Raw genomic sequence first — 19,558 nt, forward strand, 5'->3', positions numbered from 1 at the left:
TGCAAACAAACAGATTCAAAGTAAGGATCATGCTCTTTTTATTATTATTATTTTTCTAACGATTTTTATGTTGTTGGAATTATGATTAAATTGGTTTTTATATTAATTGATTCTATTATTTATTATGATTACCATATTACATGTTAAAGGGAATATGTAATTGAAAATAACGCCTAATAAGATAATTTGAACAACCGGTTTAGGTTCCTTTAATCTTGTTATTTAATCAAGTGATCACCAATATTTTAGAATAATGTGTTGCATTAATATTCAACCAATTTAGCATAATAATAGTTCGGAGCGAATTGAATATTTTGTATGTAAGCCTTTGAGATCGTAGGAATACTTTTCACAATAAGAATCGAGTAGAGGCCAATACGGTCAAATGTGACTCCATGACTCACTTCGTACCATCATCCCCGATCCTCCTTTCGTGGTTCCGAACAATATGGAGTTAGTAATCTCATGGATTATGAATGGGGTGTAACCTTCACGGGTCAATCGTTGTTGCCTTCGTTGTCCCTTAATCGTGGTTGCCTTAAATGATCCGTGAACGGTTTACAAGTTCCTTAAAAACTTGTTGGCGGCTCCCTACTTTCCTTGTCCCTAATCGTGTCCCTAATCGTTATGTCAATTCCCACTTCCTATGAGTTCCAAGCATATTCACCACATGCTTTTAACGTAGGCGCACTTCGAACGACGCCTACAGTGTCACATATCTTTGTTGTTCCAGAAGTGGATGCGGTATTTCCTGTAGTTCCTGATAGGACACTCCCAGTTTATGTAAGTTAATATTCTTTTGCTTTAATTTTAATTTATCTAATATATCTAGTTTTGGTACTTATTAATACCTCATTTGCAGTGGATGGGACGGATTGCTCAGGCCATTGAGGGTTGCGTCGACTGCCATCCACGTGTTGCTGAAGTGCTAAAAGAATGGGTTGAATATGCTGGATGATATGTTTTAGTGTATTGTTATTTATAATTTGTACCGGACGATTTGCTACTATTTTATCTTTTAGATTTGTTATGTAATTGATGGACTTGACTATAAAACTATAACTTTTAGATACTTTTGTGTGCTAGTGTTTTTTTTTTTTTTTTTTTTTTTTTTGGCCTAAATTGGTAATTTACTTCTACACATAAGCATATAACATAAGCAATTTCTACACATTAAGCATATAAACTACATTACACATGTAAGAAATTGATTAAATTTAATTTCAACGTATCCTAAGATGATGAAGTAGATGCTGCTATTAATTGATCCCAATGTGCCCTCCTTTCTTGATAAAGTTGCTCCCAACTAATCACACTTTGATCTCTGTACATAAAACATGGATCAACAATAGGAGGTACTGGATAGTATGGCGATGATCAAGTCGAACATAATAATGGCGGCCAATGTGTGCAATGGCAATCTCAATCCGAGGTCGATCATCAGTAGACGGGGCTCGCAACGGTAGAACTGTCATACACGGATACAACTCTCTTCGTGGGCCAACTCCGTAAACCAAAACTGCACAATTTCAAAAATTTGCAATTGGATACAAATCATCAGGCAAGTCCATGTAATGGTTCGCGCCACAATGTCCACCGTTCCAAGTGATACGATCAATTGCTTGATCCAAGCCTCCATGATACAAATGTATGTACTCTGGTCGATTAGCCTTAACCTCGTTCCTAATTAGATACCGAGCCTGTATCCAATTGTCTTGCCCACCTAATAAAAAATTAAACAACAAAATTGTAAGTAAAACCATTGGAATATAATGTGACACTTACTTTATGCAAAGGCTTACCTAAGAAAAAGTCTGCAAGACATCAAAATCCACAATTTCCGTCACCCATTACATTGTTCCAATCCTCCACAAATGGTTTGATGATATCTGGAAGCCCATAAAGGTAAGGAAAACCTGAAATGTCTTTGCTCTTGATGAATATTGAATTATTATTTTTGTAATTCAATTTAATATCAAAATACAGAAAAATAAACAACAAATAGAAAAACATAGAGTAAACTTACCTCGACCTCCACTACGAACACCATCACAACGTCCCCCATTACGACCACGACGCCCACGAGTACCACTTGTATACTCCCATGCACTACGATTACGTCGTGTACTATTTGCTGGTGGTCTCCCTCTAGTAGTCGTGTTCCTGAGCGGCTCATTAACATCAAATTGATCGAAATGAAGATGTTCATCTATTAGGCGAGACACGGAACGCATAACTACCGGGTCACTTCTACTCACCTCACGCACAAGACTCTCAAAAAATGGATTGTCCTGTGACTGATGACCGAGTCATCCAATGGAGTCGGAACACTACCATCCTCACCAATCACCAGTGTCCTATAAAAGGGGTGCACTTGGTCTTAGTAAAAGTATGTCCCCGAATCCATGGCACGACGTATGTCACATGCACAAGGAATCTGATGAGTCGTCTTATAAACGCATCCACACTGAAAATTCACCTCATGACTTAACTCTCTCATTCTTTTCTTCTCATTCATCAACGACAACATACAATGGTGGGAGGTACGTCCATTAAGATGTTGTAATGGCATAACATCATATATCCGGCCATGACTGCGTCGACTGCGCTCAAGTGATTGCTTCATCTATGTGATTTGATCTTCAATAGCCTTATTTACCTTGGCCCATACAGAATCGAGAGAACCAGTTGAAGTTTCCAACCACCCCTTCAAAGATGAATGTGCACTTTCCACTCTACAATTGGTGACATTGCCAAAGTGAAGTACACCATTGGTCCAAAATTTCACAAATTTCTCCTTATGATTGTCTAACCAAGTCTTCTAGCTTCACATAAGAAATCACGGCAGGAAATGCTGCATAAGATTCCTCCACTTGCCGAACCGCTCTATTATAATCATCTAATGTGGTGGCATTGAGAACTGGATTCCACCTTGTCAACTTGAAAATTTTGCCTTGATCTTTATTTTTCGTTATTTTCCCAACTCTATGCTCTACATCCTTGTTAATATGCCATGTGCACAATAAATGAGCAGTGTCGGGAAATATTCCTGAATAGGCGACATCAAACCCAACTCACAATCAGTTATGATATCCGTAGGCGATATGATACATCACTACCAACCAACAACTTCAACTTATCTATCACCCATGCATAGCTCACGGTGCTCTCATCCTTCATAAAAGCAAACCCGATCAAGAAATTCATGTTGCATGGAGTAACACCAACGAGCTCCAAAAAAGGCATTTTGTATCTGTTTGTCTTGTAAGTTGAATCAATGCCAATGACCCATGGATACGTGCGTAAGAGCTCTAGAGACGTAGGATGTGCCATAAATACATGGGTCAAAACATTCGTATCCGGGTTAACCAAGCTCCAATGTGTATACTGAGACTCGATACCAAGTTCAAGGAAATATGTAACAACAGCTCGACCATCAGCTTCTTCAACTCTCAACCGATCCCTAAAGTTGTAAATATGTCTACGATTGGGATGATCATCAGGAAACTGATTCTGCACAGCCGCTAAGATATTTTGTGGCTTCATTTTTGCATCAGTCGGGTCACGAACAAGTTGCTTCGCACCCGGACTAAGCTTGCTCATTTGTCGATTTCCTTCTTCATAGACAATAAGGTCATGGTTGTGTTTGCCATATGCATCGGGACCCAAGACAATCTGCAACCGCAATGTTGAGTTTTTGTGTTCAGTCCTTGAGAAACACTAAGATCTCTATTTTTCCCTCTATCTCTTGCACCACGATTGCATCTCAAATACAACCATCCGTTATAATTGTAAGAAATCACAAGTTGAAATTTGAGTGTTAGTGCAATGTCTTTCGCCCATTGTGACAATTCTCGATACGTTGGAAATAATTGATCGGTCTGAAAATGTGGGTAATAATTTACCCCATCACCGCCAAAATCTTCAATAGGATCCTATTAGAAAGAAAAATACAAAGTTAATTTAAATTAAATTTAACTACAATTTTTTTTTTTTTTTTTTTTTTTTTTTTTTTTTTTTTTGCCAAATTTAAACTACTAATTTTTTTTATTAAAGCCATAAATTTGCCATAAACTTTATAATTAAATTAAGTGTATTTTGTTATTTTTAATAATTAACAAAAATTAATTAACACAAATTAAACGGATTAAAAAAAAAAAGTACCTGATCGATGCTATATGCGACTGCGTCGTGGTACAGTCGCATGCTATATGCGACACTACCGTGGTATAGTCGCATATAAGGATGCGACTGCACCGTGGTATAGTCGCATATAACACGTGACCGGGCACAACGGAAATTGAAAAGAAAAGTCCGACATATACCTGACTCGACGGCGTCGACGGTTCGTCGTCCCCACCAAGTGCCTCCGATATGAACGCGGACCGTCGTCGACTCATTTTATATTTCGTGGGTGGTGGACCAGTCAAGGTGGAGTCGTGGTGTACGATGGTCAAGGTGGAGTCGTGGTGGTGGACCAGTCAAGGTGAGTGGTGGTATGGATGGTGGAGCTGATGGTCAAGGTGGAGCAAAGACAAAGTTAGTAATGGTTGGAATTTAATGTAATTTTCAAAATTGTAAGGGGTATGAAAGTCATTTAATACTATAGCTTAAGTAATTTCATTGTGGCAAATAGCAATTCACTTTTTTATCTTGTTGACTTAAGAGTAAAGCCCAATTAACTTAGCTGTTGGGCCCAATATCAAGTCACGCAGCCTAAATAAAGACTACCACAAGGAATCCAACAAATATACTCCCTCCGTCTCATGCTACTTAGCTTGAAACATTTTTCATTTCGACCATCCGACAATATTCAACACATTACTAAAAATGAAATTGGACCACTAATAAAAAAAAATTCTCATATTTTCTCTCTCCTCGGCCCTCACCAACCTCACTCCCACACATTTTGTTGTTTTCTTACGATATAAAAATATAAAAGAGAATCATTTACACAATAAACAAATATTTCAATGGAAGCACTTATAGTTTTTTTAAATTAGGTGTTCAACCTAATGTCCCAAGTATTATGGGACGGAGGGAGTAACAAACAGGAAGGATAATCGCAACAAGAGGCATAAGAAACAAGAAGCTAAGGATAATTGATGCTAAAGAATAGGCACATGTAACTGCCATGAGAGAGGCCTATATTAACAAGAGGCACAAGAATTTAGAATAACAAATCAATCATATAATCAAACTTTACTTTATGTTTCCTTAAGCTAGTTAAGTTTCTTATCGTAAATTGGTGTAGCGATAGCGACAGAATCACTATTCACTAGTAGAAAAATGTTCATTAGTAACATCCTATTAGTAATTGCCTAATTGGCATAAATTCGACTAGTTACTATAAGAGTATTAATAATAGACATAACTAGTTTGCGTTACAAATAAATTAGCACTTGTAACTGGCGTTATTAAGGTCAATTACAAATATTTGGTCAAATATAGTTGACAAAACATTAGAAACCCACATAACTCAGGCTCGTTACAAATTTATAGTCAAACCTTGTTGACCCATATTAGTAGTAACGGACTTTACAAAGCTAGTTACAGCTAATAAATTAATTTTATATTTTCCTTTTCTTGATTAATGTTATGAACTCTTGGAGCAAATATATAATCTCCAATTGTGATTAATCATGGAGGGAACTCTTCCTCCTAAGATCTAATTCAATCGTAAGTGTTAGATACTGTGAAACTCCTCAGATTGGAGTGTTTTCCATTAATCAATATATATAGGGTTACAATCGTGAGTCCTAATCACGTTAGGAAACTCACAAGATATTTACAAATATTCACAAAATATATCTCCTACTATAACAGAATACCTAGAATATCTATCGTATATTCTATCACACCCCCGCAGTCGTAGCAGGAGGAGGTCGAACGCTTAGACTGGATCTAAACTCTAAAAATAGTTGGCGAGGTAGGCCTTTCGTGAAGATGTCAGCAAACTGATAACGAGATGGAACATGTAGAACCCGTACTTGCCCCAACGCTACCTTTTCTCGAACGAAATGAATGTCCATTTCGACGTGCTTGGTGCGTTGGTGCCGTACGGGATTATGAGATAAATAAATTGCACTGACATTATCACAATAAACAATAGTAGCCTGTCGGAGAGGACAATGTAACTCCAAAAGGAGATTACGAAGCCAACATGCCTCGGCAACAACATTTGCAACGCCTCTGTATTCTGCCTCTGCACTTGATTTAGAAAGAGTAGGTTGACGCTTCGAAGACCAGGAAATAAGATTGTCACCTAAAAAGCAACAATAACCTGAGGTCGAACGACGAGTGTCCGGGCACCCGCCCCAATCAGCATCAGTATAAGTAATCAAGTTTGTAGGAGATGAAGGATGTAAATGTAACCCGTGATCAATGGTACCCTGAATGTATCGCAGGATGAGTTTCAATGCATCATAATGAGCCTGTCTTGGATCATGCATGGAATAGACAAACCTGCTGAACTGCATAAGTTATATCAGGGCGAGTAAAAGTGAGGTACTGCAGAGCACCTGCAAGACTGCGATAAAGTGTTGGATCATGAAATTGTGGTCCAGAGTCTGCACTGAGTTTGGATTGAGTGTCCACTGGAGTTGCCGCAGGTTTACAACTGCCCATACCTGCGCGCTCTATAATTTCCTGTGCATATTTTTGCTGAGATAGAAACAAGTATGAAGGAGTACGAGTAACAGCAATTCCCAGAAAAAAATTCAAAGGACCCAAGTCAGTCATCGGAAAAGCTTCCCTTAAGTGAGAGATAATACTCTCACGAAGCCGATCAGAAGAAGTAACCAACACAATATCATCAACATATAGCAACAAATATGCCATATCATTCCCATGCCGGAAGGTGAATAAAGAATTGTCACTCTTAGCAATGACAAACCCCATCTGCAAAAGATAGTTAGCAAATCGCTGATACCAAGCTCGTGGAGCTTGTTTAAGGCCATAAAGAGCCTTGCGAAGTCTGCAAACATAACCTGGATATCTCTTGTCAACAAACCCAGGGGGTTGATGCATATAAACACACTCATTCAAATCACCATGTAAAAAGGCATTTTTTACATCAAGTTGGTGAATAGACCACTTACGAGCCATAGCCAAACTCAACACCGTTCGAATAGTGGCCGGTTTAACAACCGCACTAAATGTTTCATCACAGTCGACACCGTCAAACTGAGACCTGCCATCACAAACTAGACGAGCTTTGTGTCTTTCAAGATCACCATTAGCATTCAATTTGTGTCGAAATAACCACATACAATTGACAATGTTCACCCCCGTTGGCCTAGGAACCAACTCCCATGTCCCCGTTTCAATTAAAGCACCATATTCATCACGCATCGCCGCATTCCAATTAGGGTCAGAAAGAGCTTGTTTGTGATTTTTGGGTAAGGGAGAACGATCCATAGTGGTGTTAGGAGTGAAGATGGTTAAGCCATATTTAGGATTGGGCTTGCAAATCCCATGTTTGGACCGTGTTTGCATTTGTGGGGAAGTTGGAGGTGGTCTAGTGGGTGAAATAGGCGTGAGGCCTCTAAGGGGAGGTGGAGTGTAAGTGTTTGGGCTAGGAGAAAGGCTTGAGGAGTGAGTAATTGGTAAAATGGGCTCAGCAAAGGGCGGTTGGGCTTGTTGGAAGCAAGTGGGCGCTGGGTCCATGATGGTGAGGGGCGGCCCAGCTTCTGGTCCAGCCGATGGATTCCCATCGTGCGCTAGGCTGGAGTTGAGTGTAAGAGGAGAGTCTGGGCCACGGGTTTGCTGAGGAGTGGGCTTCACATTTTGGGTTGTGGGTTTATGCAAGTAAATCTGACGTTGTAACAAAGGGGAGGGATCATTATTATCCAAAAAATCATAATCAGTGCTACGAAAATTAGAAATATTTCGATATGGCAGTGTATTTTCATCAAACGTGACATGTCGTGAAATTATGATTTTGTTGGTAGAAATATCTAAACACTTATATCCCCTATGTTCAGAAGGATAGCCTAGAAAAACACAAGGTGTGGACCGGGGTGCTAACTTGTGTTTAGATGTGGCCGAAAGATTAGGAAAGCATAAACACCCAAAAACCCGAAGGTGACTATATGACGGGATAACACCAAAAAGAGCTTGAGACGGAGTAATATGATTGATTGCTTTGGTAGGCAAAATATTCAATAGATAGGTAGCCGTTTCAAGGGCATGACTCCAAAAAGAAGGTGGAAGAGAGGCATGAAATAAAATAGTACGTTTAATATTATTAATCGTACGTATCATGCGTTCGGCTTTGCCATTTTGGGATGATGTGTGTGGGCAAGAGAAGCGGAAAACCAATCCATTTTTGACACAAAAAAGTTTGAACGGGTCATTATCAAATTCGCGACCCATGGTCACTTTGAAAGGACTTAATAGGGCGTTCAAATTGAGTTAATACATATTGTCGAAAATTGAGAAAGGTTTGAAACGCTTGGGACTTGTAAACAAGAGGTATAGTCCACACATAATGAGTATAATCATCCAATAAAACTAAATAGTATTTATGACCTTTATCACTACGAATGGGAGAAGTCCACAAATCAGCATGAATTATTTCAAACGCAGAAAAGGTAGTACTATTAGAATTATGAAAAGGCAAACGAACATGTTTTCCTAATTGACAACCTACGCATAAATTGGAGTCATGCTCCTTATTACAATCAATCAAATTTCTACTCCTAAGAAAGCTTAAAGTGGGTGCTCCAGGATGTCCTAAGCGGTTGTGCCAAGTAGATGAGGATAAGGCCGTGAGTGATGTAGCTAAACACGTTGAAGGTGTGTTTGTAACTGGATATAGGTCCCCCGAACTATTACATCTGGTTAGAATTCTCCCCGTTCGAAGATCCTTCACAGAAAAACCACTAGGGTCAAATTCTATAGAGACAGAATTATCATTGGTAAACTTACGGACAGAAATCAAATTTTTAATAATTTGGGGAGCTAAGTAAACATCACAAAGGGCAAGGGATTTATTAGCAATGCTAGAATGACCGTAACCCGTAATTGGAATGCGTTGACCGTTTCCCACTTGAATATAATTATGAGTGCTTAAATTAAAAAGGGGTAAGAGATTACCAGCGTTATTAGTCATGTGGGAGGTAGCACCGGAGTCCATATACCAAGATGGGTCATAATTTTGAAAACCCATTGTTGAAAACGCGTTCCCGAGCTCCGTAGGTGTCATTGCTGAATTGTAGTCTGGGCCTTGAGTGTAGTAGGACTGCTGTTGGGCTTGCTGGTAAGTGTTTTGAGATGGGCTTGGCCCAGCAACATAAGCAGCAGGAGGCCTAGTACTTTGTGAAGCAGGGAATTGAGGACGTTGAGTGCCCCATTGTTGCTGCGGATATGGGTAGGGGGCTTGACCCCATTGCGGTGCCCCATGTGGAGCCTGTGAGGGCGGCGGTGGACCACCCCATTGCGGTGCCCCCTGGTTCTGCTGGGGTTGCTGCTGTGGCTGTCCTCTTCCCCGTCCTTTACCACGTCCGCGTCCCCTGCCGCGGCCACGACCAGGTGAGCTATTACCACGGCCCTAATTCTGCTGTTGTTGAGAGGAGGATGCAGGAGCCGATTGAACAGGGCTACCGGTTTGCGCCACAAACGATGAAGGTGCAGCACTAGTGTCGTTTGCACGACGAGATTCCTCAAGCAAGAGCCGGGATCGGGCTGTTTCAAACGTAGGTAAGGGCTCCGTTTGTTGAATCATAGCAGCCACGGTATCGAAGTCGGTGTTTGCAAGCCCTGAAACCAAACGAATAACCAACTTTTGTTCCGATACGGGTTGATCAACATTGGCAAGTTGATCCTTGATAATCTTCAATTGCCGACAATACGAAGTGATGTCTGCAAAATTAGAAAGATGCAGAGCATTGAACTGATTTTCAAGATAAACGGCTCTAGTAGATTTATTATCTTGAAAAATAGCCTTGAGTTTGTCCCAAATCTGTTGGGCTGTAGCCCCTTTACTCAGAATTGTCTCCAACAAATCCTTAGAAATTGTACCATAAATCCAGTTTTTGACAATGGAGTCAAGTCGTTTCCACATATCATCCGATAAGTCCGTCGGCTTCGTTGTTTTAGGGTCAATATGATCAAGCACATTATAAGCATGGGCATGATATTCAAACAATTCGACCCAATCTGAATAATGCACATTGTCACGGTCAAGAATAAGTGGAATGATATTTTTGATATTATTAACACCTAGAGCAGGATGGAAGTCAGAAGAGGAAGAAGAAGATTCTCCATCTTTACCCATGATGGCAGCAAGAAAATTAGGTACACCAAAGTAATCGAAAAATAAGGGAAATAAAAGGGCAGAGAACTAATTGATTCACCAATTAGTTGCAGTGAGTGGACCGAATTAAAGTGTTGCCGTAAAGAATCAAAAATTGGAGACGGAACTGGAACAAGAAATTGGGTGAAAACTCAATGGAAAAAAAAGAAAAATTTGCGGAAGCTAGATCGAAAAACCTAAAGCTGTGATACCATGTTAGATACTGTGAAACTCCTCAGATTGGAGTGTTTTCCATTAATCAATATATATGTGGTTACAATCGTGAGTCCTAATCACGTTAGGAAACTCACAAGATATTTACAAATATTCACAAAATATATCTCCTACTATAACAGAATACCTAGAATATCTATCATATATTCTATCAGTAAGCTTGTTTTTCTCTCTAAACTCCTACTTGTATTGTATTTGCGTATAATGATCAATAATTTGTCTTGTCTTTTATTGTTGCTTTAGTAATACTCCCTCCGTGTTTTTAAGTGCCCCATAGTGACATTTTACGTATGTCAATGCAAAACTTTAACCAATAATATCTTTAAATAATAATCAACTATAAATTACAATAATTGAATATTAATACGGAAAATTTGTTAATTACTACCTCAAAAAGAGAGGTCTTGTCACTTACTACCCATAAAACAAAAAGTTTCTAATTACTACCCCAAATTCACCTAAATTGCACCGATTACTACCCGAGTGTACTTTCTGGTGATTTAACTCACCTTATGACGTCATGACCCACATTTAACCACACTTAAACCTAACTCTAGTATAATTAACCTAGCCAACCCAAATTTTAAAAATTTACCCCAAACTAATTACCCCCCTCCCCTTACCCTCACCTAACTGCCTAAATTAAAAAAAAAAAAAAAAAAAAAAAAAGGTAATTCTAATTTCTCTCTCATCTCTCTCTCTCATCTGAACTCCTTCTTCTTCCTTAGCAAAACCCCCCTAAGACCCAGATCGAATTGCACTTCGTGTGCGCTCTAATCCCATTGAAAGCTCGCAATTTTCCCTAACTAACAAAGTAATTTGCTTATAAACAACATTCGGATTGTATTTTGCCAAAAATGCGGAAGAACAAAGGAGTTGACATTGGAGGAGTAAAGAAAACAGCGCCTGCAATGCCTTCTACTTGCTCGAGCAATTTGCATACTCATCTAAAAACCAAAACCAATTGCTATTGAAGATTTAATTCAGCTCAACTCTTCAATTATGAAAAAAAACCCAAACTTTACAATAAACCCTAAAAAATTTGTCAATTTGTCACAACATTGAAGGAAATTAATCAATTATCTTCTCAAAAGCCTTCCTTTTGCGACCTAAAGCGTGCGATGTGACAGGAGGAAGAACGAATTGGTGATTTGCAGAGGATAGGATGAGAGGATTTGGGTTGATAATGGTGAAGGAGTCGTTAGAGAAGTTGAATTGGGTCTGCTTATTTGATTTAGATCAAATGAGTGGTTGGGGTAAATTGTGTTAGTTAATTTGTGTTAATTAAGATTAATTAGGTTCATTAAGGTTAAAATTTGGGTTGGTTAGGTTAATTGTAATAGAGTTAGGTTTAATTGTGGTTAAATGTGGGTTATGACGTCATAAGGTGAGTTAAATCACCGGAAAGTACACTCGGGTAGTAATCGGTGCAATTTAGGTGAATTTGGGGTATAATGGGACGGAGAACGGTAGGTCGTTGGTCTACCACCCCACCCTATCAAACAAAATTTGTAGCTTAACTAACCCCTATTTAGCGTAGTGGCAAGTCAAGGTCGAACCCAAGGGAATGGATATCAAGTGCACGAAGTCTAGATCAAGCTATTTCGGAATCAAGAAGGGGTTTGAGGTAGAAGTATAGCTAACTAGGTATGCAAACTTGTATTAAATCAATCTAAGACACTAGGGCAATGGATCCACATGCAATCATAATGGAAACGATAATTTGGGAAGTCAAACCGACTAAGTCAAGCGATATGAAGGAAAATCATCATGTATCCAAAAGAGCATACTAAGGTGGTTCACCTAGAGGTCTAACTAGCGTCAACTACGCTAAACACTAACTAGGGAACGTCACAAAGCACCTCAATCGTGAAATTGCAAGTTCACTAATCAATGGTCCGTATCATATCAAGCTTACAATGCAATCTAGTGTATTAATCAAAGATGGCCAAACCTCAATTAATCACACACATGCACATGAAATATCAACCAAATTTAATCATATCATCAACTCCATCAATTATCCCCAAATTACACTATTCCATCATTCATACATGCTTCACCATCTCCCTAGCTAGAAAACTACTCACTAGCCATAGAAATGGAGATCAAAACTACAACATTCATCGAATTCATTATCAACATGCTTGAATTCAAAGATTAAACCAACAATCAATCAAAATTCAATCAATAACCAAATCAATCATCAACAATATGAAAAACTAATGAAATCAACTAAAATCAAACTTGTATTGAAATCAAGAAGAAAATCCTTAAAAAACTTTGATCCAAAGATCAAACACAATGAGGAATCCTTGAGCAATCACCAAAAATCATGAGTTTCTCTCTCTAGTTCTTGAGTTTCTCTCTCTAAAATTCTCCCCAAAAACTAACTATCAAATTCAATCTAAACTAAAACTTTCTTCCCCAAAAATAGGTAGAAATAACTATATATACAAAGGAGAGGTCGGCAATGACGCCCAAAAATAGACCCTCGTAAGTGCGGGCGCTCGAAGGAGTGTACCCAGGAATGTGCGCCCGCACAAACCTGATGTGCGGCCGCACACGACAGATGTGCGGCCGCACACTCCTTGAGTGCGCCCGCACATAGCTGCAGCTTCCTCCTTTCTTCCTTGCCCTTGCTCACGAGGTGCACGCATCCTAGATGATGATGATGGAGGACAAGGTAGGCAGCAACTTCCTTGAATTTCTTGAAGGAAATGAGCCATGACGAAGGCATAAACAAGACTTTGAAGCATGCTCCTTGAACCTCTCATTGACTTGAAACTTCTTGCACAAGCTTTAGGCATGAAAATCAATGGAAAACTATGGAAAGGAAGCCCGGGAATTCTTGGACAATCAATTACCACCTACAAGCAAAAGATAAAAAGCAAGTAAAAGAGAAAAATAACAAGTAAACTAGAAAAAGACATGAAAAAGAGAAACTAACTACAAAAAGCATAAAATGAAGAAAACAAGAATAAAACTAAGGAAAACTAAAGAAAAGAGAGATAAAATGAAATAAAAATCATCCAAAAAGGAACCAAATGAGTGCCAAAAATGTCACAGATCAAATTCCCCCAAGCTAAACTTTTGCTCGTCCTCGAGCAAAACAAAGCAAGAAAAAGAGAGGATGAAAATTTTATTAAAAACGAAAAAGAAAGACTCAAGATAAGAATATACACTAAAACTCATTGTCGTAGGAATCACGGTTGTTTTTAGGTACAACAAGCCCTTTAAACCCCAAAGTCGCCTATGAGGACGAGTGAGGTCTCGTAAGGGTATCCTAAGAGTCTGACCCATAACTCTCCACCAAACATCAATGAGGCAAACCATAGAATTAAAAGAAAGAAAATGAAATAGAAACGAATCTTTGCGAAATGAATCAACATAAAGACTATAAAGCATGTGAATGACAATCTTTCTCAAGTAGTTAAGGTATGCACGTTTCAAGATATCCAAGGTTGATTGAAACATAGGGTATGCTAGGCATAGGAACTAGTTATCACAATTCACTTTCATCCCAAACAATCTTACCGCGTTCTTCCCACTAGTCTCAAATCTCCCCTTGGTGAGTGTCCCAATGATTCCTCGAAGGAACCGGAAAAGAAATATTTTAAGGCTACTCGACAATCTTGACTATGCATCCCCTTTCCTTAGGCAATGACCCATGATGCCCTCCCCCGAATAGTGACTCAACTATCTAGGTCGAAAGGTCTTTCCCCAAGGTTGTAACGTAAGGCATAAAGGGTGAAGGTAGGCAAAAATTTTAAAATTTGGTGATTTTCCTAAAAGTGAAGCAAAAGGGTGATCAATCCTTAACACCACAATCAAGAAATTACCAAACAAAAACAACACCCCCAAGCTTACTTGAAGCTATACTCACAAAAATATATACAAAAAGCGTACACGCTTCTCCCCCAAGCTAAAATGGAGCATTGTCCTCAATGCTTAGAAAGAGAAAAGAAGACATCAAAATATTTTTGAATTTTTACTTTTCACTTTTTTTTTGTGTTTTTATATTGTAATTGCAAAGTCCTTGCCTTTTGCTAAATTCGGACGGCTTTTATAACTTTTGCACTTATTTGTCCATGCCTTTTATTATAAAGGACGGCTTTTACTCATACTCATTTGCCATTATTCACAAAGAAATCATAACACAATCTTGCTTTCATAAAAACCAAAATTCCAACTTAACCACCACAAACTTCATCTCAAATGATCATATTGCTTCACAAAAATCAAGAAAGGTAGAAAATGAAACAAAAGGTCAAATAACTAAAGATGTGGCTTGAAAAGAAAGGATAAGGCTCAAATGGTTGCAAGAAGGCAAATGTAAACCCAAAACAAAAGAAAATAACAAAATATAGTAAAAATGAAAGATACCACCCCGAAAAATGTGCCTTTGTCCTTCCTAGATAGTTCGGTCTCGTGTTTGAGAATCATACATCAAGCTTTATTAGATTAGGTTTGCATAGTCAAGGATCCACGCCGCTCATACAAGGAATGTTGAAGGCTAGAAAAACAAGTACCCTCACAAGGTTGTGGCAAAAACTCACCAATGGTGTCAAATCAACTATAAGAAGCAACTTCCAACATACCACAAACAAGTAGAATCCGGCTTCATGATCCTCCTAGTTCAAACCAACTACCCTAGCATACACTATCCTAGAGTCAACCGAACATAATCTCAAACCGTGCATACCTTTACAACCTAGGAAGAAAGTCATGCAAAAGACAAGTCCAATGTACAAGGTTCATCTCAAAAGAAAAGAAATGAAAAACAATGCCTCAAAATCACATCAAAAATAAGAAGAAAAATAAAAGAAAGTAAGATAAAAAAAAAGGTAAAATAAACGAGAGTAAAAGAAAAGAAATGGAGACATAGGAAAGGAAAACATAGGAGAAAAGCATGCAAAGGACTAGAAAGCATGTTAAACACATAAAAATCCCAATCGACAAACAAGTGATCGATAGACAACAAAGTCACCGATCCCAAACACATTACGTGTTAACAAGCATCCATCCTCGAACCATTCAACTTCTCCTAAACTAATCCTATTCTATGCAACCAAGGAAAATAAAGAGAAAAATAAGAAAGGTCTCACCGGGATTCCAAGCATAGCAAAAATAAACGAAGCAATAAGAAACCACCTCGTAGCATTCCATATCCATAAGCTCTTCAAGGAACCAAGTGAGAAAAAGAAATAAAAGAAACTATGAACAAAGAAAATGGTTAGTAACTTCAAAATAAATAAAAGAAAACAACAAATAAAAGAAAATAAACAAAGCAAGAAGTATATATAACTAAAGGAAAGAAAAGCTAAACTACCAAAGAAAATAAAGAATAAAGGAAATAAAATTTAGACTAACTAAAGAACTACTCTAAACTACAAGAGTTGGATTTAAGGGATTTGGATTGAGGGGTTTGGATATAAGGGATCATCAACAACAACATGGCAAGCAAAACAACTCCACAAACAACAAACATCCAAGAAAATAGGGCAAACAAGCTAGCTACAAGAAAAGTAGCCTAGAGATCAAGAAAATGAGGAAACCAAAAAGAGGAATGAAAATAAACATGCAAGCAACTAAGATATGTACACAACAACAACAAGGTCACCGAGTAAGTTACTAGTTCCCCCAAGCTAGATAGAAAATACATCTCAACATCCCGATCAAAACAAAGCAAGTATCAAAAATATGAGGGATGGAGGTAAAAAGCATGAGAAGCTAAAGGGAACAAATAACTACTACCATCACCACCACCACTCCCACTTGGCCCGGCCCCATCGGGGTCTCTGTTGCGCTCGGGGTCATCGAAAGGATGAGGATAAGGCTCCCATCCTCCGGTGTACCCCTCGGGCCACCCATAATGCCCCTTGAAAAGATCGTGTTGCCAAGAAGCAAGAGGGGTGTAGGTATCGGGCAAAGTGAGCTCAAAAGGGTGGTTGGGATGGACATGGGGGTAGTTAGGATCCCCCCTATAGTCACTACCACCCGGAGCCTTGTAATCATAGTTACCATGCTCGTCCGGGTAATAGTGACGCTCGGTGTCGGGGTTAGGAGGCCCCGACCAATAAGGATGCCCAAACGAAGGTAGAGGACCTTGTTGGGGCGGGAAATACGGATAGTTAACCGGGGGAGTAATGTTCCCACGGTTAACTTCCGCATCATAAAGTTGTTGTTGTTGTATAAACATACCTTGTTGCATCTCTTGAATACCTCTTATTTGGTCATAGAGGGCCCCAAAGTCTTGATCATACATGTCGTCTACGTGAACTTTTAATCCACTCATTTGCTCACTAAGAGCCTTCAAATCTTCATTGGCAAAAGCATGTTGTCCTTGCTCTTGTTCTTGCTCATGAGGAGCTTGTTGTTGTTGATGTTGTTGATTTTGTTGTTCTTCCTCATCTTCTTCTTCTTCATCCTCCTCGGAATCAAAGTTGGGATGCCGGAAGGACCTTGGAACATGCCAAACATTGTTGGCAATCCTAGCCAAAGAAGTCAAGCTAGGGTTAGGCAAGAAGCACCAATGCTCGTTGCCCCTTAGCCACTCATATCTCCCTTCACTAAAACCCTTGGAGATAAATTGGATTTGACCCAATTGTTGCATATCGAGGTAGATGGAATCTGCATCCCCGATCTCCTTACAAAATGGGAGATAATCATCGAGGCGAAGGTGAGTCAGAAGCCTAGTTACCATACCCCCACAAGGGATCTCTCCCGTCCTCCTTTTGCGAAGGTCCAAGCAATATTGGGCAAAGATGTAGCCCAAGTTCAACCGGCCCACAAACTCCGGGCGAGTAGATAGCCAAAGGACTTTGAGCTCCAATTTACTCAATTTCCCCATCTCTTGCTTGGGGAACAAGACATAGCCCAATAGACGGTGTACAACCCTAAGACAAGGTTGGTACACATCCGAGATCTTGGCCTTGTTGGCGATGAACTCACTACCACCGGAGATGTCTTCCCACCAAGAATCTTGATCATAGTCCGGGAAGATGAAGTGTTCAACGTTAATAATATCCCCATGGGGATCAAAATCCAAAGCGGCGTTGAACTCTTCTAAAGATTGGTCAAATATGTTGTTGAACAATTGGAACCGCACCCTATATACCCCGCCAATGGGTACAAGCTCCAAGGTAGCCAAGAATTCCAAGGTAGGCTCCTTGTAGGTGCGGTAGGCGTCGGCGATGAAAGTCCCCAATCTCAAATTCAAAAGCAATGACCGCACATCATTATCTATCCCCAACTTCAGCATATCAGATTGAAAGTAATGGCGGGTTTGTTTGAGGGTTCTTTCATCTTTCAGATTTTGATAAAAGGCTTTTTGTTTATCGGTGAAATTTTTCTTCTTTGGAAGAGAGGTAGGAGGTCGTGTTTGAGTGGAAGATGGGTTGGAAGTACTAGGCCTAGAAGATGTACTAGGCCTAGTGGAGGTACTTGGGCGGGGAGGTTCCTCGATGCTAACATCGGCTTTTCGCTTTTTGGTGAGTTTCTTGAGGTATTTAGACATTGTGAGAAGTATAGAAGATCACCAACAAACAATCAAGTAGCAAACCAAAGAACCAAGAGCACCACACCCAAATTCACCACTTACTACCAATATCACCAAACTCCAATTTCACAATTCCCTTCAATCAAACCAATTCCAAACCAATAAACAATATCAATGAACCAAGAAAAATTCCTTTTCAATCAATCCAAGAGCAAACACAAAGCCAATACCGAAATCACCACTTACTACCAACTTTCCAAAATTTCAACTCACAAGAATTCAACCAAAATTGATGAAAATTGCTACAAAATCAACAAACAACACAATGTCATACAAAATCAATCAACAAATATCACCAAATCACAACCAAAATCAAGAACAAGCATCAAAATTCACAAAATCAATACTACACTATTCATGCTCATACAAATTTGTAATTCATGCAAATTTATGATATAATTGGCAAAATTAAAGCAAGGATTAGTGATTATACCATAAAAGAAGCAAGATAAACCAATTTTGAGCAAGCAATTCCAACTCCACACAAACCCCCAATTTTCGGCCACCAAGAGTAGGAGAGAGAGTGAGTGAAATTTGGGTCAAATTGTGAGGAATTTGTAGTGTAGAAAGATTTGTGAGTGATTTTGAGTAAGAATGTAGTGGTTTTGGTGAGGATTTGAGTGTTTTGGATGATGAATGAGGGTGGAGGAGTGCACACAAAGAGGAGGGTTGGAAGGATGATGCTCGTGAGTTAGGAGATGATGAATGAAGGAGTGAAGGGAAAAAGGAGGAAGAAGAAGGTTAAATGGCACGTTCAGCTCATGTGCGGCCGCACAGAGGTGATGTGCGCCCGCACACGCAGGCTGTGCGCCCGCACATGCCTCGTGTGCGGCCGCACATACCTGTGCGTGCTTCTTCCTTCTTTTTTTCCCAAAAATTTGATACTTACTGCCTATTTGGGTGCGCACATGAATCATGATGGTGATGAGGAACAACATAGGTAGTAGCTAAAATCATTTTTAAAGTCCTCAAAGTTGAAAATTCATGTACACACCACAAAAATTCACTAAGTATCAATTTCCTCCATTATTCAAAATATGAATTTCCTATCTCACCTCTCTAAAAATTCTTACCCTTTACCTCAAATTTCGATTAGAATCGAACAAAATATGATTTGTGCCATGAACACCTTCCATCCATCATGCATATTTGTTGAATTCCAATCCCGCAAACGGACACCCTAAAGATCCAAATAAGGGGAAAAGTAAAAGAAAAGACAAAGTAATAAAAGAAACAAAAATGAGAAAATTCAAAAATCAAAGAGAAAAGTTAGAAACTCCGGGTTGCCTCCCGGGAAGCGCTTGCTTAAGGTCCTAAGCTCAACCCTTCCTCCTAATCATGGAGGATCAAAGAACACCACCTTCTTCAAAGTGGTTGATAGAGCAAATTCTTCTTCAACCTTTGGCAACTTCTCATTGTTGCTTGATGAAACTCTCACAAAGTTCTTTTCAAATTCTTCTTTTTCA

The sequence above is a fragment of the Chenopodium album genome, chromosome 27 (genome assembly GCF_948465745.1).
Source record: "Chenopodium album chromosome 27, dcCheAlbu1.1, whole genome shotgun sequence".
Lineage (NCBI taxonomy): Eukaryota > Viridiplantae > Streptophyta > Magnoliopsida > Caryophyllales > Amaranthaceae > Chenopodium > Chenopodium album.